We start from the raw sequence: 22,523 nt of genomic DNA, 5'->3' as shown, positions 1-22,523 counted from the left end.
CTCTTCCTTCCTGCGTGTCAGACTAACCCCGACCCAGAGTGTATCTTCTAGTTCACTGCTGTCCAACATATGGTTCCAGGCAGGATGTTGCCTGTAAAATGCTTATGCACTAATTCCACTAAATAGAGCATTCAAAATAAAAGCAGAGCTTTCCAAGGGTGACCAAAAGGCAGTGCTGCCTTTCTGACAGAGACGTGCCATCAGCCACAGCCAAGGCTGGGAACTCCTGCATGACTGAGGTACTGAGCTAATGTGTCTACAAAAACACTATGAAACCCCATCAGCCAAGCTGTGGATTTTGATTTACCCACCTGACAGCCCCGTTCAGCCCTGCTGGGCTGGACTTTGCAGAGTATCCCCACGAAAAGCACCTGCAGAAGGAGAGGAAGGGAGGAACACTTTGGGCTTGGTAAAGTAGGTTTTGGAAGTGGCTGAGGTGATTACCCTGTGTGAACTGACTAAGGAACAATACACAAACAAAAGACAAGTCTGACAGAACTGTCACAACAAAGTCATTTCTGAGAGACATCTGACAAGGTAACATCTATTTTAAAAATCCTCAGGATATTAAGTGCAAATTTACATTTTGTAGTAAGAAGACTAAGCATCATGAAAACAGCTGAATTTAGCACAAACAATAGGCCAATAAATACAATACTAGTGCTTTAAAATAATTAAATAACCATTTGTTCTTGCATTTATGTTGCTTCCAAATACTGGCAGAATTCCTTCAAATAAACAAACTGCTAGTTTTTTGTTTTGTTTTGTTTTGAATTTTTAAAGATTACATGTTGGCAGTAATTCAGGCAAATCTGGACATTTGTTCCATTCATCTGAAGTGAAAAAAAGTGATACATCTATCACATTGCATTTTCTCTCTTAGGAAGCCAAAACTAGGGCCCTCCAGGGAACAAGAAGTTTAATTACAAACTATCACTGTACAACAAGATAGATTATTGGACATATCTCTGGGAACACATTCAATACAATAAGCCAGTATAATCTGATATGCAATTTCTTTCTTTTTTCTTTTTTTAATGCAAGACCATGGTTCTTTTTTCAGTGTAAAAGGAAGAAATCATCAAAATAGTGATCAATTAGAGACCTGCAAAGTTTGTTGCAAAATAATGTTCATAATACAGTTAGTGATTCTTCAGAATCAAAAGAATAGAAAAACAAAAGCAGTGTCACTAGCTAGCAATCTGTTTGTTGTTTAAATGGTGCCTAAATTTGTGCTAATACTGAGAAAATATAAGGTATAGACTCACAATGCAAAACCACATTGTAGTTTCCAGTTTCTATGGAGCTTTTTATAATTTTTTGCATCAATTGTGAAAGCAGAAGTGTCTGAATGAAAAACAGAATTTCCCCCACACTACTTTCTCCCTTTTCATCTTCCTCATCAAGCAGAAGTAGGAAATTTATTCCAGAATCTCCAGATAGAAATACTTCTTAATTGCACAGGATAGTTGGTTCATTTCTTTCCACAGAATATTACCATAATAGGAATTTTGTTAATAAATGACATTTAAATTAAAAAAAAAAAAATTGAAAGTAGTTGTAACTGTTGTATAACTCAGTGAGACTGCTTAATAAGGCTGCATTTTAGATATCCATTGTGCAACAGAAAGAAAATGAGTTATGTCAATAACACTGTCACCAAGGTCAAGCCCCACAGGAATCCCTATGAATTCCTTCTAAAACCCTGTGTAGATCTGTAAACTATGATCTGACCCACCACATCGGTGAAGTGTGGAGCTTATGTTAAACAACTGCACACTGCCAGCCTCGCTCTGTTTTCACAAAGATGAACTGGATCTCTAGAAAGGCACAGAGCTGGGGCAGCACACGAGAGGTGCCCATCAGGTAAACTGATTCTCCTGAGCAAAAGACTTGCAAAAGTAAACATGAAAGCTTTGTACTGAATCTAATTTAGATAAAAAATTTCTGAAGACCCCCACATGATGCTAAAAATGAAGACTGATTTCTCTTCCCTAAGAAGACAGATGTCTACTTAGATCATATATATATATAAACTGGTACAAATACTATCACCCATGGTAATAATATTTTCCGTGTTCAGTATCTTTGAAGGTTTTCAAGCCTCTTGATATCATGCAATTTCTAAACATGGTAAAATGAAAATGCAATTATTTTGCCTCAATAATGATGTTCAATGCTTTAGAAAAGCTTACAGCTGCAAATAACAATTATCTGATTACTCATTCTCATTTTCCTCCTTCTTTCTTTTCCCAGCAATTAACTTCCTTGTGAATATTTTCATTATTTTTTAATGAAAGTAGAAATGATTTATAATAAAGATTTATAATGAAGTCTCCCCTATGAAGCTGTACCTGAGTAATGCAGAGAGGAATCAATACCGTGTGTGCTGGTACTGAAGTTGCACTAATTGGGTAGAAAAGGCTCATGACCATGATGACCCTATAATATTGGTGACATTTGTAGTCACTAGTACACAAATACTCGATTTCTTGTCTTAGTTCCAGTTGTAAATTCCTTTGACAGAACAATTAGTGAGCACAATCATTCCAATAATTGGAATGGAAGTAGAGCTTGTCTTTAATTACTTTAGTGTAAAAATATTTGACAATATCTCAAAGGCTCAGACTCACCTCCATTCAATTCAGGTACCTGAAAAATAGAAGGTGGCAGCCTGGTCACTTGTAGCTACAGACATAACCAACAGAGAGGAACAGTAACCACCGGGAAGTGAAACTACCAACCTGACCTGCTCAGTGCCTTCTCATTACTCTACTTAAGGCTCAGATTCTATATGGGAGGAAAAATGTAGGTCTAGGCTGACACTTGTTTATATATTTCCCTATACTCAGGCCAAATAAATGCTCCCAAAGCCAGCAAAAACATTAGTAGAACAATTTATTTTGTTTCTCCAGTTCCAAATCTACAGGTAGTTACTCCCTACATAATGCGTTTTGCTAAACAATCACGAACACCTCTGACATATCTGAGCACGGTCCTCCCCAGTAGCAGGTAAAGAATCCCTCCAAAAATTGTGCAATAGGTTCTTATCCTCCTGCTACTTAGACAGAAAAGTATATCAGTGATGTTAGGTGTACATGTCCTTACTGTACTAGTATTCTCACTTGAGAGGAAATGAATGAAAATGTCAGTTTGCACAATAGGGACTTCATCACAAATGAACTGAGAACATTACATGGCCAAGAACTGAAAAGCTGCAGAAATTACAGCTGGAATGAATGTGATGGAAAACACTGTGATCCTGCCCCTTACAGTAAAACTGTGAAGCAAAGAAAAAGAAAAGGCAATGTTTCACGCAGCTCATTTAAAAATAACAAGACAATGTTTCTTCTTCCTTGGTGTCTTTCTCAATCAGTGTCCACCCTCTGCAGGAATGACTCAGGAGTCCTGAGGAAGACATGCTTTCTGAAAAATGCATCCTAGTGCATATACATTAGAGAGTGTGGAGGGGATGGAAGTGCAGACAGTGATCTTTTGGGATGCTGATAATGAAAGCACTTGTAAGTTATTTATCATTGTTTCCAATGGAGGGGAGCATGGCTGCAAATCACTGAAACCTGATAGATATATATGTCTCGTGATTTATAATTACTATTGAAAATAAAAACAGTTTTATTCAAATGTCTATGCATATATACCCTCTGTATTCAAGTAGTTAAAAGAGGCTTGATTCATCCTGTATGCTATTGGGGGTTCTACCCTTGCCTACTTGTCTTCCAAAGCATCGAAGTGTTCTGAGCAGTGGTTGTCAAAGAACCAGACCAGACAACAGAATTGCCACATCAGGTACCAGAAGTCTTCTGAAAAAGTGGCAGAATACTGCTGTCCTGGATATACAGGAAATGGAGCATGTCCCAGTCCTAGATTAGAAACTGAATGTAAAAAAGGTCTCTCTTTTTTTTTTTTTCTCTCAAGCTTTTTCATTTACAAAATTTGTCATTCTGTTCTTTTTATATATATAAATTTGCAAATGTAACTGAAATAAATTGATTCAAGGAACTGAAAACATATCACTACTGTTTTTTTAAAAGCTCATATTAGTCAAACCATCTGACTAGCTTGTGATACTACTTCTGTCACTGAGGTTTGGGTAAAGAGCAGAGCAGCTTTCTCCTGGAAGGTCCCAGGACATTTCACTTTATCTTCTGCCTCCCACCCTGGGTCTCACTCACATATTTCAGTTTGTCTCCCTGTGTGGCCATACTGGGAGCATTCTCAAGATAAACCCACAGGAAAGAAACAGAGAAGAACAGGAACTGTGCAAGAGCCTGCCTGGACAGATTGAATAATGCTCCCAATTTGTTAAGATGACTGAACTTCCCCAGTGTTATTGTTTTATCATTCCTTTGAAATCATAACTTAATACTTTTATTCTCTGTGCACTAGTACACTAAACACAGTTGCTTAATGGTGAAGTATTAGAAAAACATTACTGTAAACATATAATAATAATGTAAATGTACTAACATATGCTTATGATTATTGTTATAAATACCTTTTGGGAAAGCCATATCGAATTTATAAAATTTAGCTTTAACCATGGCCCAAAATTCAGGGTTCTGTTAAACACATTCTGCCTGAATCTTTTTGAGTCTCCATGTGAAGACAGTATAGGCTTTCAAAACAGACTGAGCCTGGCCATAACACAACAGGATCAGAGACATACTTCTCCCGCAAGGAAAAGCACTTCAAACACCAGGGTGCCAGTCTGTCAGCACTTATCACTCAGTGGGTTATACTATCTTTCCAGCAGATTCCCCTTCCAAACTTATACTTCATCACACTCCTGACCTTGCTGCATGCGGCCCCTTCAGCAGAGTTCAAGTCTGCCCCACGTAAGACACGGAAAGTTTATTCACCACTTCTCACTCAGAGACTTGTTCATTGTAAGCCAAAATTATTTACTCTGCTGCTTTGGGGGTGGTTCATGGAGGAGGAAGAGTCTAAGAAACAAGGAAGTCTAACCAAGAAAATGTAATGCTGCAAAGAAAACGAGCAAAAATCTGCCCTTTCAGAAGTAAATGATTGCTTCTGCTCTTGTTTGGTGAGCAACTTTCCATCCAAAAATGGGATGGAAACTGAGGTGGCCAGACCATTTTGTGCTCCAGCTAATACAGTGTTTCAGATCAAGAAAAACAGGCAAGGCTGCATCACTCTGGCCTGCCTCGTATGGACTAGTTTTTTTTTTTTCCTTTGAAACATTCCATTTGCTGCTCAAGCCAAGACAAGAAAAGAAACATTTTTAACCTTATGGGTCTGACATAAGCCTACAAAATTAAATAGCCAGGACTGAAGTGAAGCAGGTTTTACAGTTCTTAAGAGGCTATCCTTTGTTCCTTCCTTAACAGTACATTATAGTCAGGGAAAGCTTTGCAAGCTGAAAGCAAACAGGCAAGAGCAGATTCAACTGCCTTTCTCTGAACTGAAATCTATGCAGGTCAGGACCACATGGTACTAAACAGTCTACAAATAAAGAGCAAGTATCAATACCTTCCCTGATGAGGTTACATCTAGGAAGATAAACAGAGGATGGGTGGAGGAAAAATCTGTATAATGACAGGAATACGGTACAGCCACCCCTAGAGCTGCTCTGACTTCAGCTTCCAGACCCCAAGTCTAAGTTTGGAGCAATAAATAAAATGTGCCAGACACTATTTGCAGACTCTGAGACAAAGCAGCCTGGAACAGCTTCTGTCTATACAGCTAAACACTTATTCCCTTCAAAACCAAGTGGTTTCATCCATATTGTCTCCTGGGAGCCCTCGCATCCTCCCAGCTTACAATCAGGCAGTTTGGAAATGTGCTCATTGACAAGAGCAAAAACCAGTCCAGTGAACACGCTAACAAACATCACAGGCCCATGCAGGGCAACGCAGTCTTCTGACCTTGTTTAACTTGCAAATACAGATGTGACTCATCTCTCTCCCCTGTGATCGGCTTCAGTCCCTGCACCCACAAGGGAAATGTGCCACTAAAGCCATCAGCCAGTGAAAAGAGCCAGCGAAACATCCCATCAGGTTTTGGCACTTAAAAAATACTGCCTTTCATTGTGCAATTCCTGTGGAAAATACAAGACGTGGCAAAACCTTGCAAAATAGTCCAATAGTGTTAATACATATCAGAATCAAACTAACACAACCATCAGGTAGAAATCAAAATAGGAAGGGGATTCTAGGTTTTATTAGCATGTGGACAGACAAATTACAGGTGAACTCTTTTGAAATTTAACTCAGGTTTGTTTGTTGTTTTTTTTTTAAAGGCAGTGTTAGGCTAAAATATCAGCTGTTTTTTTATGATCACTGAAGCCATTTTCAGAAAAGCTTTGACAAAACTGAAATGAAACAGCAGAGAGATGATACCCACTACAGTGCACACAAGTGCCTCCTACAAGGCACTGCTGTTTTAGGGAAGTTCACCGACTTCTTCACAGATGTGCTTATTTCACCTTCCACGAGATACCAACCACAAAAGACGGGATAAAAGCCATGCAGACAGCACTGTGACAGGAGGACACTACTGATCTCCAGTGCTTGTCACAGCCCTCATGCCACATGTCACCACCTCTTCCCTTCTGCCAGAGGACCCATTCAAGGAGTCCGTCTCAGCTGCAGACAGCACTGGCTGAATTATTATAAACACCTGACATTCAGTGTTGCTGTGCTTGATGGAAATGGATCTGCAGGACTGAGGACAGAAGGCTCAGGATGAAATGAGAATGGAAATGGGAAATAACCTTTTAAGATGTCAGGGTTACAGATAGAGAGAGATATGTGATGAGTCTCTCGTTGTCTTCCACCACATGCTCAGAAGAAGGGATCAATAAATAATGAGTTAAGAAACTAACAAAATTATTGCTAGCATTGTTGTCATATTCAGATGAGGTGCCTAATTTTTTTTTTAATTAATTCATGTGAAAGGAAAACTGAAACAATAAAATAATCAGCATGGATCTTGGAAGAAAGAATTTCAGGAAGTATTTTATGTCAAAGAACAGCCCTTCTGCCAATCAGCTGTTGGATTTTTAAAAAAAATTTGTCAGAGTTGAGCTTCTGCAGCTTCTTTTCTTTTTCCCATTCCAGAAGCCTTGGGGATGTTTCGCTTCTAATTTTGAGCCCACTCATGAGCTGGGAATTCTTTCCCGTACATGTGAGTGTGAATGATATGAATGATATGAATGGAGATTGCACAACTGCTTACCTCTTCTCCTGCTGGTTGCTATTTGCCTAACTCTTCCTGAGAGCAATGGTAGAAACTTTCTCATGGGCTTATTTGGGTCTGTGGAAACCAAAGACTCAGTCTCCCTACATGTATTTATAAAGTCTTCTGCAGAACAGGAAGCCTTTGTTTAACATGAAGAAACTGAAATCAGGAGCCACCAGTTTGTCTGATACAGAACGAAGAAGAGAGTCTCACTTGCACAGTTCTTGGCACTTGCACCTCCAGGGATGCTTTAAATAGAAAAGGATTTATACAGAATGATCTTTAAAATTGAAGTGGATCAACGGTTTGAAAATGCTCTCAATTTCTCTTGAAAAGCATCTGAGAATTGGTGCTACAGGTGCAGTGCTTTGCTCTCACAAGAAATGTATCCTCAGTGGCCATGGATTTTTTTGTACGTTTCACCTTCCAAACCCCCCTCAGCAATCCCATCAAACTGATTGCAAGGAACTATTAATTACCTATAACTGTGCAAGAGCAAATCATTGCACCTTCATGACTCCAAGCTGAATGAAAATGGTCATACCTCATTTCCAAGGTTTATCTTTCATCTCCAACATACTGGCTAATTTCTTCCGTAAGTTTCAACTCCTGCTCTTTGCACATAGCATGTAGTCTAGTGAGGCTCTGAGTGCAGATGAACTTTAGTAGTGCAGGTAATAATAACACCTATTTTTTTTGTGTATTGCACTTGCACTTCTCAAAAGCTGTTTGCATCACTTAGCTAGTTGTTTTGCTTAATGTAATCCTACCTGGTGCAACATGACCGGTCCGTGCTGTGACACGAGAGAAGAAACTTCTGCAAATGCCCAGGCTATTGCAGTTATTGCTGCAGCTGAAGTTTGGTCTGATTGCTTCACTTCCAAATTTTTGGTTGCTTTTTTGCTATTAAATCTTGGAAAGCCTCCAAAATAAAAATGATAAAATCCTGAACATCACAAAAGATGCATTCTTCCACATACTTGTAGATCATCTTTGGCACACTTCCTGATTTTAGCAATTACAGCTTTCCCCCAAGCTCCCTGCACGCTGCCCATAGATACAAGGCTTTGTATGATCTGTCATTTAATTCAGAAAACTATAGCAAGCTAGTGCAGGAATCCTATGGTAGACAGTAGAGCAATTCAATACTAAAGCACTGTTAGGTCTCTGTATGGTTTTCTTGATCGATGTTACACTGCTGATCTATTTTTATGTATTATTTACACTGGGACAGTGCCTAGAGGCCCCAGCCAGGGCAGGACCCCACAGTGTTGCACATGCTATCAAGGAGGATACAAGGGCCTCTCCTCTTTGCAGCTTGTAGTCTAAATACATCCTGAATGAGAGCAGATGGAGAAAACAGTCAGAGGCAGGAAAAAGTGAGACAACTGTTAGTAACAGGCAGAGCACAACAGCTACTTGGCAATATATAGGCAATGTACAGCTCCTGTCACTGTTGTCTGTTTTGTCTCTGTCCTCGGTATCTTGTTGTACAACCTGCAGTGACCTGTGGACAAACATACACTGAGCTGTCCTCTGCAAGTGTGAAGCTCTAGGCACTTGTAAACATCTTTCACTACCCACTGAATTAGGGCACAAAGTGGGTGATGTGAAATCACAGGTTCACAGTGACCCATGGGATGATTATGACTTTGGGGTGTCAAGGGAGCCCAGAAGGCAGCTGATCTCAGTGCAACTCACATAATCTCTGTCTTTATTCCCTTACACATTGGCAGTGCAGAATATTGCCTGCAGCAGGAACAGCCAAGAGTCCTTATGGTGTCCAGGAATACAAGCCTTAATTCAAGCCCTGGCTCTCTCGGGAGCCAGCAATGGGTGCACCTCCCACCTAACTCACTGAGTCTCACTTTGGTTGAAGATGGGCTTTTAAGCTCACTGCCTTGTGACCCAAATATATGTCTTAAATTAGGGAGTACTTATTTCACATCCTGATCAGAGTAAGGACTGCTTTACACACAGATAAAATCCCCACTGTGTTCAGGTCCTCTGTGCAAACTCTCATTCTCCTCTAAGTTCTCAAGACTGTTCAGCTCTGATTTCCAAAGCAATAGTGTTGGGTCCACAAGGTCAAGTAAAAACAATAAATTTCTGCAAACACTTCTGAATTGAGCATATAGACATTCCCAAGCATCAGTCTAGTCCAGTATCATACTGGAAATCCAGAGCCTCTGACACCAGGTCCCTGTCCCTGATGAGACTGATTGCTCACACTTCCCTGTCTCTCCATCACTAGATGAGCCAGAAGACAAGGACTGGAATAGCAAAGGGACTCTCTACCCTTCCCTGCAGAGCCAGTGAAGTAGGGAAGTGACAAGCACTTGTGAGGGAAGTCAGATTCCAGCCATGTGGAGGTGAGCTCTGGAGAGGCTGGAAGTGGGAGCTATCAAAACAAGACTGAAAGCAGCCCTCTTCTTTCAAGAGTGCAAATCACAAAGAATAAACTACTCACAAAGTCACTGCAGGGTAATGAATGTAACAGTACAAGGAGGGAAGGACTCTGACACTGAGTCACACCAACAACAGGATAAACTAAATAAGCTCCTCTTTTTTTGAAGTGAAAACTTGTGCCACTGCATGGGTCAGCAGAGACCTCAGATAAGTCATCTTGGTCTTCCTCATGGATCTGTATTGCTTAACTTTCCCTGAGATCTCCAGCATCAAACAGCTGCTTTACACATGGACCTCCAGCAGCATCCACAGAAACTCAAAATTTTTGTAACTCTTCTCTGAGTAACTTTAATTTTCCCACTTTTTTTCTTTAAATTCACAATGTCCGTAACTGCATTTCCTCTGAGGATCAGTCCTTTCCAAGGAGACAGCTACCACCTAGAGCTAACATGGTATTTCCAACTACTTAGGCTGTTGTATGAAAGCAAGAGACATCAGAATTAGGTTGCCAAAAGAGCTCAGCTCCCACTAATTATTAAGGTCTGGATTTTCAAGTGCAGTGTTAGGTAACGTGGGACATGTATGCTGTACCTGATACAAAATTTGTTAGTTATATATAGGACAGTAGCACTTCTTGGGATGTTGCTAGTCTGTGTAAGGACTGCTTCAAGGAAAAAGGAGAAGTGGGAGCTCTGTTGAGTAGCTGGATTTTAATAAAAGGTTTCCTGAATGTTTTACAAGAAAAAACAGGAAGAAAACACAAGTTGAGGTGGTTTTTGTAATTTTTTAAAAGAACATTTCAGCAAATGCTGAAATTCTTTGTTGAAAAAGACATTTTTCTCCCCCTTAAAATCAAGCTGAGTTGATTTTATTTGATCCTTTTATTCTTAAGATAACATTCATCTTGCCTAATTTCAACCATCTAAAGTTCAGGCATTGTCTTGGCTCCCTCCAGAAAGGGTGGAGACAGGCACTGCCAGGGTGAATTCATCCCCTGGCTCAGATACTGTGTTGCCCCTGGGAGCACCTCATCCCTCTACAGAAAACAGAGGAAGATTAGGGGACCATCTTACACTTCAGACAAGTTAAATAAGTCTCATCTTAATTGGCTTTTCCACTCTCTTACTTGCATTGTTACAATATCTGAACATCCATACTTTCCAAACCTGTAATTCTCACGCTCTTTCTATGATAAATGCTAATTTTTACTCATTTACAGACACATACAGCTGAGGCAGGTAGAGGCCAAGTTCTAGACCTGCAAAGGTATTTAGCAAGTTAATTGTCTAAATTAGGCATTTTTCAGGCAGCTGACAAATACTCAGTGATGTAGACAAAGAAGTGGCAGTTGGGTGCCCTTAGGAATTTGCTAGGATCTCAGCAGAAATGACTTGCCTAAGGATGTATGTCATGGAATTAACCCCAGGTCTCCGCACTGCTGTCCTAACCTTTGGAATGTCGTTAACATCAAGCAAATCCTCTGCTGTTTTTTGAATAAAACTTTTGAAGTATTTACAGATATGTCTTCTTCTCTGTCAAACTCTATCAAGCTATGCACACTCCAAGCCTTTCATTCTTCCTCATAAATCAAACCTGACTCCAAGCCTCCCTTCTCACTTTTATTGGTCTTCTCTAAGCTATCCTTAGATCTTAAACTAGCAGTAAGAGCACAGTGAGGCCAAAATTCCAGAATTTTTCAGGTGTTACTGTGATACAACTAAACACAGGAACACCAGCAGAGAGTTGGATTTTGCACTAAAATCAGTGAAAATACTACATTTGCTTCAGAGTTCTACTCTGGTATGCGGCATCTGAGCACTCTGCATCAGAGCACAGTGCACTGGCATCATCTCTCTTGCACTCAGACAAGTAATTGACCACGACCTTAAAATTTAAATACTTAGGGCATGTCAACACAAGAGTCCAGACACAGTAAGATGTGAATTAGCAGCACACTGGCTGCTCTGCAATCACATCACACAGAAGTGTGTATTAGAAGGAAGCACCTTACTTAATTTGGAAGCAACTTACTTAATTTGAACAACAGCCTTAGGGCAGACACCCTGTGACAGGCTAACGCAGAGTCAGTGTGAGGAAGATACCACTCTGCTCACTGTTATTCCAGTTGAACAGCAGGTGACTCCCACATGCAGACAAACTTTATCAGCCCAGAGCAGGCTTCAGCACTGGATGATACGTGCTTGTTAGAATAATCTTGGGGAGAACTGCTGAATGCTGAGCATGTCCTCTGACTTGCCTGGAACTTGCACCTGGGTTGCAATATGGGTCAATTTATAAAACAGGCTCTGTTCCTTTCATCTGGGAAGATTTTTTTTGGAAATTATCTCATTAAAGTGAAACAGAAAAGCAAGTTTCTGTAGAGAGAGAGGTGTCAGCCCCATACTATTCAAACTAACTACAAGATAAAAACATTATTTCTGGTACTACATAAGTGCCGTTCTCTCCTTCTAGAATAGCTGCCTTGATCCCTAACTAATCAAAACTATCCTATATCAACCTTGAATTACCATCAAAGCCTAACCATGTTTTGTTTTCAGAAACCAAAAGCACAGAGTATGGACAGCTTGTGGGAAACATACAGGTAAAGAAAGTATCATGCATCTTTCAAGAAAGATATTTGAATAATTGTAAAAGCTTTTCCAGCTTCAGGTTATTAGAGAGATATTTGATCATCTCCTGTATCAACTAGACCACCAAAACCTTACACTGTTACCCTTATACTAAATGCAGTAGCTTGTTTATGGCCTAGCTCTTATTGTCCAAATACAATTCAGTTTCTGGGGATATCAAGAAAACAAGATTCTGCAACATCCTTTGTATGGAACTGCCTTGCCCATCTTCTGAAACAGAAAGAGTTAAAACTCCTACACCAATATGAGAAACTTCTGCCCAATCACCCAGCTTCAGAACAAGGAAATGTGTTTGTTCTGTGTCAGGGTTTCCAACCTGTGTCTTGCAAACCACCAGAGGAACAAATTACTTCACAGTTTTACACACACCAGAGAAACCCACACACCACCCTATCTCTGTAGGGGAATGAAGAGTAAGTGCTTTGGCAGCAAACACTGCCAAAAACTCAAATGCCTATTTTGGGACTTTCTCCCAGCCTAACAGAAAAGCAGGAGGTGGAAATGACAGCTACACAAGCAAAGATACCCATGGGACTGAGGTCACATCTTCAACTTGAGATGTCCAAAAAGAGCTCTGAGCAATTGCTGCAGCCTCCACAGCATAGCTGGGTTTTCCTTCTGAGTGGTGGCACACACAGGTTAAGCCTAGGAAGATTTCCATAATATACTGGCAGCTCAGACCAGACCCCATCAGTGAGATTTGGTAAAACAAGTTGGAAAAAAGCTACTGATCTTCTAGGAGAAAACACTGGAGCCACTGACAGAGGATCCTGAGTCCTGAACACGATGCCCACAGAGTCTTGGTGGCTCTTCAGAACAAAACATTTCCTCACTGTCAATCACTAATTTCTCCATCCTCCATCAGCACCTTTTCAACTTTTCTAACTGCCTGTGCTCACACATCTTCTCCCATGTGGCTCAAAGCAGAACGAAGAGAGTCAGCACAGTTTAAACAGGGTCATGCTTTCCAAGCATCAAACCAGTATTTTGCTGAGAAAAGAATGAAAACAAATTGTACACGGCCTACTGCAAGGCCTTGTGAGATTCCCCCAGGGCCACCACAACAGACCACTGTAATCTCTGCTGATACTTGCAAAGATAACAATGCTGCTTGTTATCAAAGCCACTGTGTCCCAGTTATTCTGGTCTTACACACTATTTCTCTTACAAAGATGAGTGCAGCACTTTACACATTGTCTAATAGTTTATCTTGGAGATGTCAAATCCTACTTTCCATTGTGTCATGTTGAAATCCTGGATGGAAAATAAAACACAATGAATCCTCACACATTCCAAAATGCTTTTCTCACATCACTTCAGTGCCATTTACCTTGTTTGTAGGGAAAGGAAGGAAGGAAAGCACAGGAAGGATGGAAAGTACCTTTTTTTTAACACCATTTACTAGAGCAGATTTTATTACCCATAAATAATGGTGGTAACCTAGGATAAAAATAGAAATAAAGCCTGTCTTCACTAAGAAAATAACTATCCATATTTCATCACTGACCAACTGCAGAACAGCTGTGCCTGTGATATCAATGTTATCACAAAGGCATTTCTACCATTGTTGTGAAAACCTGGCACAAGACCTGAAATCTGTCTGAATTCTCTCCCTTTAACAGTTTAACACTCCACATGTCAGATTGCTACAGTAGAGTACCCCTGGGGAGTGAGAGATTTTCCTCATGTCAGGACCATTTCGGGGAATTGAGAGATACAGGAGAACTATGCCTGCAGCTTTTACGAAAGCAAAAGAGAGAGTTTAACTGTATGAGATGAAATGAGATGAAATTTCAGAGAGGAATTTGGAAGCAGGAGGTTGAAACCACATGGAGAACTGCTGCAGAAAAAAGGTGAGGATGGTCAATTCCTGTTAGGAAAGACCAAGCCCTTGTGCCACAGGACATGCTGGCAGTAGCACAGACCCAGCACAAAGGAAAAAACAAGAATAAACCACACAGAATCTCGCCTCAGCTTTTAAACTCAACACAACTGCATTCTGCTTTTTGTTTTTTTTTTTCCCTTGCTTTGAAAGCAGATGTTTGGGATTGAGACAAACTCCCTGCACTGTTTGCTGCACACACCTTCTGCTTGTCTGTCAGGCTGTGAAAAGCTACAGAAATTGGCATTGCAGCTTTCAGTAGTGTATTGTGCCTCAGTATCCATTCTTCATCCTTACACATCAATGTACAACAGCAACAAATTGAGAAAAAACCCAATCCTTCCATCATTCCATCACTTTAAGAGCCAAAGCACAGTAACTCATCTTTCACCATGTAGGAAGGATTCGATTTTAAGTACCATGGAGGAGATAACTGTCTGTGTTGTGAATTTCATAATGGTGCTCGTGTTGCCATTTAGGAAAGTAATGAGCTGTAGCAAAGTCACAAGAAGCAAAGGACACAGAAGCTTCGGTCTCCTGAGGACAGCATAGTAATTTATCTGTACTTAGAAGTGTAAAACTCTTTAGGGAAAGAAAAAAAAAAATCACCTAAAAGCCAAATCACAGACATGTGAATTCGCAGTCAGATACCTTAAGAAAATCAGCCCATTTCCCCCTTCATATAAATTTTATTATGTGATTTTAATCCATCTTCAGCCTTCAGTTTATTTTATCTAAGGACAGAAAAATCTTTCCATGTGTAAACTCCCTTAACTTCACTGAAAGATGCACAGGTTGTTGGGATGTTACACTGGGGAAGATATTTCTTTGGCATAAATCCATTTTTCACTTTCTTTCAAGCTGAGGCAGCTTTATGAGATGAAATATAACTGCTTTTTGTAGATGTCACTAGAGGACTCTAAACACCGAATCGTAACTCCAAAACAAACCAGTACACTGCAAACAGTATTACCCAGGACATTCATCTTAAAAAGATAGACAGCATAGAGCAGCACAGCTAAATGCACTGTTTTTTCCTAGAAAGAGCACCTAAAAGACCCTTGGACCTGAACAGTGTTAGTAACTCCCTTAGATGCACTGATTCTCTTACTTTTTCCTCAGTTAGGTGGGGGTGACATTCCAAAAATTACATCAAGTCAGCTCTTCCTTAAAGCCTTTAAAGCTTTGAGTTCAATTTGCAAAACAATAAATTGAGTCTTAATATAAACACCTTGGATTTCATGAGGCCTGAGAAAACCTCACTTCTGACAAGATTACAGATTGTGTAAGACATCAGATCAACTGACCACAATGATTCAGGCTGTAGTTATGTAAAGCATCCTTGCCTATTAAAAAAGTTTTAGGAAAAAATCAGATTAATAACAGAGATTTATGATATTAACTGACTCTTCAGTCAGCCAAGTTCAGCCTTAAAGACCAGGATAAAACCTGTCTTCTGCTTTTACCATGCCTTACATGTAGCCAAAGCTGCCCACAGCACCTGGGCCACAACAGAGCTGTGCCTGCTCAGTGCCCGTGGTGCTCAGAACCAAGCACTGCTCTGCCCACCTCACCTGCAAAGCTGGGGTGGGCTCCACGTGTGCCCAGTTCTCCCACAGACTGAAAGGAGAAGATTCACCTCTCCCAACACCTTTCATCCAGCTGCCCCAGGGTTAGCACGCTCCTTCAAGAACAGGTAGGATTTGTCTCCTTATAATTAATTCAATGGCATAGCTCAGTATCAAGTAGGAAGTATCAACACTGATAGCAAAACCTTAATTGGGGCAGATCCAGTAAAGAAGTTTTCTCCCTGGCAGATGGTGCAGCAACTATGCCAGTCTCTTTCTGTTGGGCTTGACAACACAACACTTGCAAAAGAGTGGAACTGAGGTGGCTGAGACAGCCACGCTCCAGAACACCAGCAACACCACAGCTCCGCAACCTACAGCTGGAAAACTGCCCTTCCAGGTCACCTCAGCACCTGAGCCACTGAAATATGCACTAGAGATTTCTTTTACAATTTAGGGTTTTTTTAATTATTGGCAGAAATAAAAGACTGACCCTACATAGTCATGGACAGACCTACTGATTCTACTCATATCTGTGTGCTGGGAGAGCTCATGGCTCCCCAAGTGAGTCCCATGGAAGGGGGCTTTGGAACTTGATGATCTTCCAGGTCCCTTCCAACCCAAACCATTTCATGATTCCGTGATGTCTGACAGGCCCCTCCCAATGTTACTGAAACATAGCTAATAAATTAATGAAAGCTTCTTTTAATGAGAAGAGATTCACTGCTTGTAACTACTGACTATATAAACACAAATGGCAAATTTGTACCTCTGTCTTCTCCAATTTCTATTGAACAAAAATGGATCTTCAGAGAGATATAACATGCAATTGCTCTATTAGTAGGACATAGTATAGTAACAGCTTTGGAGATTTATTTATGTTTTTAATAAAGGTTTTTAAGCACCTGCTTAAGAAAGTGAAATAAGACATGAAATTAAGTAAAGGATTTATTTAAAGGTAATTTATATGCAGGGGGAGCCTTTCTTTCACAAGTCAAGAGAATGGATATGGGAATGCTACATCCTGCAAAGCTACAGATTATGATAGTGCAGAGAACTTTACAGTCAGAGCTCATTCTAACTGTAAATCTTGGAGAAAATTAATTGCATTTGCAACAGCCTATTACTACTTGCCATTGCTCTTTATTTCCCTCTCTCCAAGTGGAGCTCTCTAGATACCCAAGGATGTTATGAACATTTTTCCTTTATTACACTGTTCTAAAGCCTTTTAGCATAGGCCTTCATAAAACTTCACACATATGCATTATAAAATTACAGGGAATAAGTTCCATATGAAAAATTCATCATATTTCTTCTTACTTTTTTTAGCAGAGATTCTGACATTAAGCATGAGAGCAACAGACATTGTTTTACTTCTTCATTGTGGAAGGAGAAAAAAATCAACTTTTTTGCTTTTGGTTAAGAAAGAATTTTTTACATACTCCCTCTTTGCAGTCTCTGCCTTGCAAAACCAAAAAAGGATTTTAGACAGACAAAAAGTAACCACAATTATATGGAGTGTGTCATTGATAAATTCCAGGGGAATACAACAAGCTAGGTAGGCACATACCATTAGATCTAGCTGTTCAAAATCTTAACATTCTAGCCAAAATTAAGCTGGAACATTTGGCTACATCAGCCCTCAGGACTGCACTTAACTTTTAAAAGGCTTGATCTCACTCTAGGCTTAGACTTCAGGAAAGTAACTCTTTCAAGAGAACATTTTACACAGCAGCCTATCTTTAAACATGTGCTTAAGTCTCTTGAAGTCACTAAGGACAGACAGACTGAGAACAGGCCCAAGTCTTTTATTTTATGACAGACTTAGTTTTGTATAATTTTAGTTAATCCTAGGCTTTCTGTTCCCAGTGCATTTAGTCGTGAGTTATGCTGACACAAGATGAGATCAGACTTGGTGCTGCAGTGTCTTCAGGAATTTTGGAAGAGGATGTTCCAGGAAAATTGGTAACTTCTCTTCTGCCCACCCCCTTGGAGAAAGAAAATAAGAAAGCAACAACAACCCAGCACGTCACTGGAGTATGTTTAGATGTTACAGAGGTTTTAGCCTCTCTTCTGCTGCATGACATCTGCTTCCTGCAAGTCTCCTGATTCCCTGACCAACTAAATTGGAAACAGTTTAATTATGGTTATTTATTTTGCTTTTAAACTGACCACATTATAAGAAAAAGCTCACACAACTCTTCTGTTTATAGTGGCACAGGAAGAAAAATATGCAAAGATGTACAAAAAAGGATAAGTGTTACTGAAAGCTGAGTAATACGCACAGTGTGAAATTCATGCAGTGCAGAAAGTCCTCACGAGTTACAGGTCTCCACGTACCCATAAGCTCTAAAGCATGAATTTGTCTTTAGCCATATATATTCTGAGCCCTTTAGGATTTGTTCTGAAAATTAAGTTTGAAAATAAATGCCTCTAATGTCCTGTGCTTAGTCTGACCAGGGAAACTATTAGGTAAACTCTCAGGTACCAGCAGAGCTCTGAACATTAATCACATTTTCCAGTTACGTTGTGGGGAAGTGCATTGGCTTAGTTAAGGCCAGTTTAATGTCCCAGGCTTAAACTACCACACCCATCACACTGATAGTCAATTGAGTCAATGATTCAACACAGATGGGAATCCAGGTTCGTCTTGGCTTACTGTTATCTCTTCTGCCCATTAGGTTATGTGACTTCCATAAATTATTTTGCAGTTCCCGTTAAGAGAAAATAAATCCACACGATGCTAAATGCTGCTTCCCAGCTGTAATGCAAAGTGGAATTTTGGACCACAGTGCTGCTTCCTGACTCATCCTGGATCCCCTCCATGTGACGTTGGATCCATCTAAGCTGGAGAGAGCAGAATAGAAGGGCTGTGTTTTTTTCTTTTTGCTTTTTTCTCTTTTTCTATAACCCACTGTCAGATAACACGTGCATGTTCTCGCAACATGTCTCTAAACATGGAAAAAAACCAACAATACCAGAGAGGGGCCTTTCTGAATACACAAGGATAGAAAGGAGAAGATAAAAGGGCCAAAGATTTATACAGGGATTATTTAAATAATGACTCAGTGCCATTGCTAAGTTTATAAAATATATAAAAACCAGACAAATGTTGGGGCAGGGGGAAACTGTGTTAAGAAGTGCGACAGAGGTGCAGTATTATGAAGAAGTTAAAAATAGCACACCCATGGAGCAGAATTTCCTTCACACATAAACACAGCTTCAGGTCTCATGCACATGGCTTTACTATGAGCTTCTCTGTTGCTTGTTTGCAGCTGGAGAAAATCCAGAAAGCAAGGAAAACAAACACATCACACGTTCTCTGCGTCTATCCGATTTAATGACATTTAGCACACACCTTTGGCTCTTTCCAGGGGTTAAAAAGACAAAGGGCCAAATATAGCTCCGGCAATCCCGCAGGCCGCCGTGCCAGGAGAGCGTGGTGGGAAAGCCTGCTTAACCAGCCCCAAAGGATTCCCTCATGGAGGAAACCTCAAAGAGCACAGAGGTGGCTCAGTGGCCAATTCCAGCACCAGGGTTTTAGCCAAAGAAATCCTGGCATGTGCTGGGAATTCTCCCAGCTGGTGAATCAACCTCTGTGGATCCACAGGTGACTGGCATGTCTACATTGCAGTGGCACATGGTGAAGAGACATCTGAGATTACAGCTGCTGGGTTTTTAACAGCAAAAAGGATGAGAGGAAAAGCAAAACAGGGATTAAGAAAGAATCCAGAAAGACATCATTATTTTGGCCACCCTGAGCTAACAGCAGGCTCACAGGGTGACTCCAGTGATTATGGCTTTCTGCCAGTTAAACTGTAAAGATCCTGCCTGTGTGGGACATTTGCTCCTCTGCTTGTTTTGTGACATGGAAGAGAGGCTGAGCATACCCCTTCTGCGAGGATCAAAATCAGGACAGGTGCTATTGGGAGCGTTTCAGCCTCTGCCTTTGCTTTTGAATACCTTGCTGCTTACATGGTTAGCTGCTTAATTGTCATGACTTGATTTCTGAGTAATAAAGATGCATTATCCTCAAACATTTTAAAGGGCTCTTTCCCAGTAAACAACATCTATTTCCACTTAACATTCTAGCTTAATTACAACTTCCCCCCCCGCCCCCCCCAGGGCCTTGTTTCATTTGATTCAATTGCAAAATCCCAGTAGAATGTCCAGGCTGCAGCATAATTTGCATAATGAACACAGTGGTATCTGCACTGAAAACATCACCTCTCAGAAAACAAACAAAAAAAAAATTGGGAAGCAGAGTAAGATCAGAGTAATTACAGTGTTTTGGAAGGCTGGGTGATGGCACAACCTGCAGCTGGGAGAGAAGCAGGCAGATGCCAGTACTTGGGACTGGGGTCCAAACCAGGTATCAGTCTGCTGGGGAGATGACAGTAGCTGCTCACCAAGACAAAGATGAGGGCAGGAATACAATTCAAAATTATATCTTTCTGATATTAGTCACCTTACTCAGTACTACTGAAAGACACTTCTCCCTTCTTGGGATTATTATCCTGAAAGCACCTACCAGCTCTTGTAATAGAAGTCATACTTGTATTTTGAGACACAGCAAAGACTGGTGAAGCTGCTATTTCCATTTCTGGTTAAAGCATTCCTTGGGCAGAGCCCACATAATGACTGTAGGAGACTTTGATTCACAACTCTCAGTGCTTCAGCACTGCACCTAATGCGAGCCTGTTCTGTTGCCCACACCCTGAGAATCCCTGCTGGATTGATCCAGTCCTAAGAAGAGGGAAAGCAAATTTAGTTCCTGGATCTCAGGCTAGTCTGGATATCTAAGCCAAAATAAAGTTCAACTAAAAGTGAAGCCAAGCTGCTCAGCCTGATCAAGACAAAAATGGTTCAATTTATGCGACATCTCAGAGCAGGACTTGTCTTGGAAATTTTAAGAAAAAGAGGTGTGGCACCTGCAGAATTTGGATATCTCTGTTTGACAGTAGGTTTAAAATTATGGATTAAAATATCCCAATTCCTCTTTAGAAAGCTATTTAGACACAAAATTTTCACCAAAGCCCTTGGCCCTTACACACTTTGCAGGAGATTATGTACTTTTCTAGATCAAACTCATAATAACCTAAATCAACTAACAAAAAAGGAAAAAGGAAAAATCATATCAATTATACAAACGAGGATTTGAAAAACAATATTGAAGTGATGTGCCATTAGCACTAAACACCTCCAAATGGTAAACAGCGAAATCAAGTCTCTTTACTTGTCCCCCAGATTTGCAAGTAAAAGAAGTGACATGCTACAATTCTTCAAGTTCTTGCCTGCATCTTCCCGGCCTCTGTCAGAGCCACAGACACAGTGTGAGCTGCTGCTTTCTCAGCTTCTGGTCCCGTTTATCTCTATTATTCTTGGACAAGTTGTCCCAATTCAAATAGAAGTGAAGCTCTTTCTGAGGAAACATAGGTGGCTGCTTTGTGCTTCTGCAGCACAGTCACCGATTACCTAACGCGCTCAGGAATGTTTCCCTTCTACAAGCAACAACTTTCATTTTGCAATATTCGCTGCAAAACAAGGAGCTTTCCCACCCTGGGAGTTCCTTCACAAAGTGAAGTGGAGGTGTCCCTGTGAGCAGGCGAATGATCTCCTTTCAGCGAGCACCCCGGGCCAGCCAGGTGCTCGGCGCTGCCGGGGATGGATGCGCTCAGCAGTCGCGCTCACGGCGATGCTGGAGGACTGTATGGAAAGGAAGGAATTCTGCCACCGGTCCAGCAAGCAACAGTTCTGCTGAGGAGCATGGGCAGATCATGCCCCGCTGCCTTCCCAGAGCCCGGAGCCACCTCTGCGGAGCAGAAACAGGCGCAGGGGTGCCGGGCTGAGCGCACGAACTCCTCTCCCATCTCACAGCCTTTAATCCCTGCTCCCCAAAACTGCCTCCTTCTCTCCCTTCACCCCCAAGCCCATCCCTGGTAGAGCCTCACCCTTTCCCAAGCCAGCCCCATCTCCCCGCTGACAGCGAGGCAGGTGGCCCGGGGGCCGCCAGGTGCCGGCACCGCTCCGCTCCTGCCGGGGCAGCCCCGGCGGCGCCCGGGGCAGATGCGAGCGGCGGGTCCGGGACAGGCAGAGGGGCCCCCCCGCACCCTCCCGCACCGCCCTCCACCCCCTGTCCGCGGCGGCGGAAAGCGCCCCAGCGGCCCGGAGCCGCGGGGCCGGCCGGTACCTGCCGGGGCTGGAGAGCGGCCGGAGCGCTGCGGGGCCGGGGCCGGGGCCGGGGCCGGGGCCGGGCTGTCGGAGGCGCTGCGAGCGGAGCGCGGCGGCTCCTCCCCGGCAGCGGCGGCAGCGGAGGGTCTCGCTCCTTCTGCGCCGACTGTCAGACTTTTCCTCGGCCGCCCTCCCTCCATCCCGCCACCCCTTTCCACTCCCTCGCACGCACATGCACACCCCTCCAGCAAATGGGCTGCCGCCTGAGAGTGCGCCTGTGTGTCCGGGTGTCTGTCAGCCGGCGCGGGCACACCCCCAGGGCTCCGCCGCAGGTCCGGCACCCGGCCCGGCACCCGGCGGCTCCTGAGGCGTGTCGGAGTGCGCACACCGACACCGACCGTGGCAGCGATGTGCCCACCCTGGGATCCTGAGCCCGTGTGCTTTCCCTGGACCGCAGCCCCCTCCTGCACTGCCAGATCACGCACCTGCGAGCTCTCAGAGGAGCATCCCGACCTAACGCTGGGATCGCCATGCGCGGCTGCTGCTCCCATCCACATGGCTAAAGCAGCCTCAGGTCCGCTCTCGGTGTTCCCATGACACATTCCCACTGGGACAGAACTG

General features: G+C 42.1%; 1 protein-coding gene across 2 annotated transcripts in view; it reads right to left on the bottom strand.

Annotated features, from left to right (window-relative positions):
- SEMA3D (semaphorin 3D) overlaps nucleotides 1-22,155 on the bottom strand; it is a 220,731-nt gene extending 198,576 nt beyond the window's left edge. The window contains exon 1 of one of the 2 annotated variants that reach the window (XM_069035409.1): nucleotides 22,135-22,155. The gene's annotated coding sequence lies outside the window, so the exon portion shown is untranslated. Of the gene's footprint in view, nucleotides 1-21,921; nucleotides 22,037-22,134 lie in introns of those variants that run through there. The other variant, XM_069035400.1, reaches the window with a different exon arrangement.
- Between the last annotated feature and the right edge of the window lie 368 nt (nucleotides 22,156-22,523).

This window comes from Aphelocoma coerulescens, chromosome 1A (assembly GCF_041296385.1).
Source record: "Aphelocoma coerulescens isolate FSJ_1873_10779 chromosome 1A, UR_Acoe_1.0, whole genome shotgun sequence".
Classification (NCBI taxonomy): Eukaryota; Metazoa; Chordata; class Aves; order Passeriformes; family Corvidae; genus Aphelocoma; species Aphelocoma coerulescens.
The sequence above is the reverse complement of the archived record's forward strand: the minus strand, read 5'-3'. Positions and strand labels throughout refer to the sequence as shown.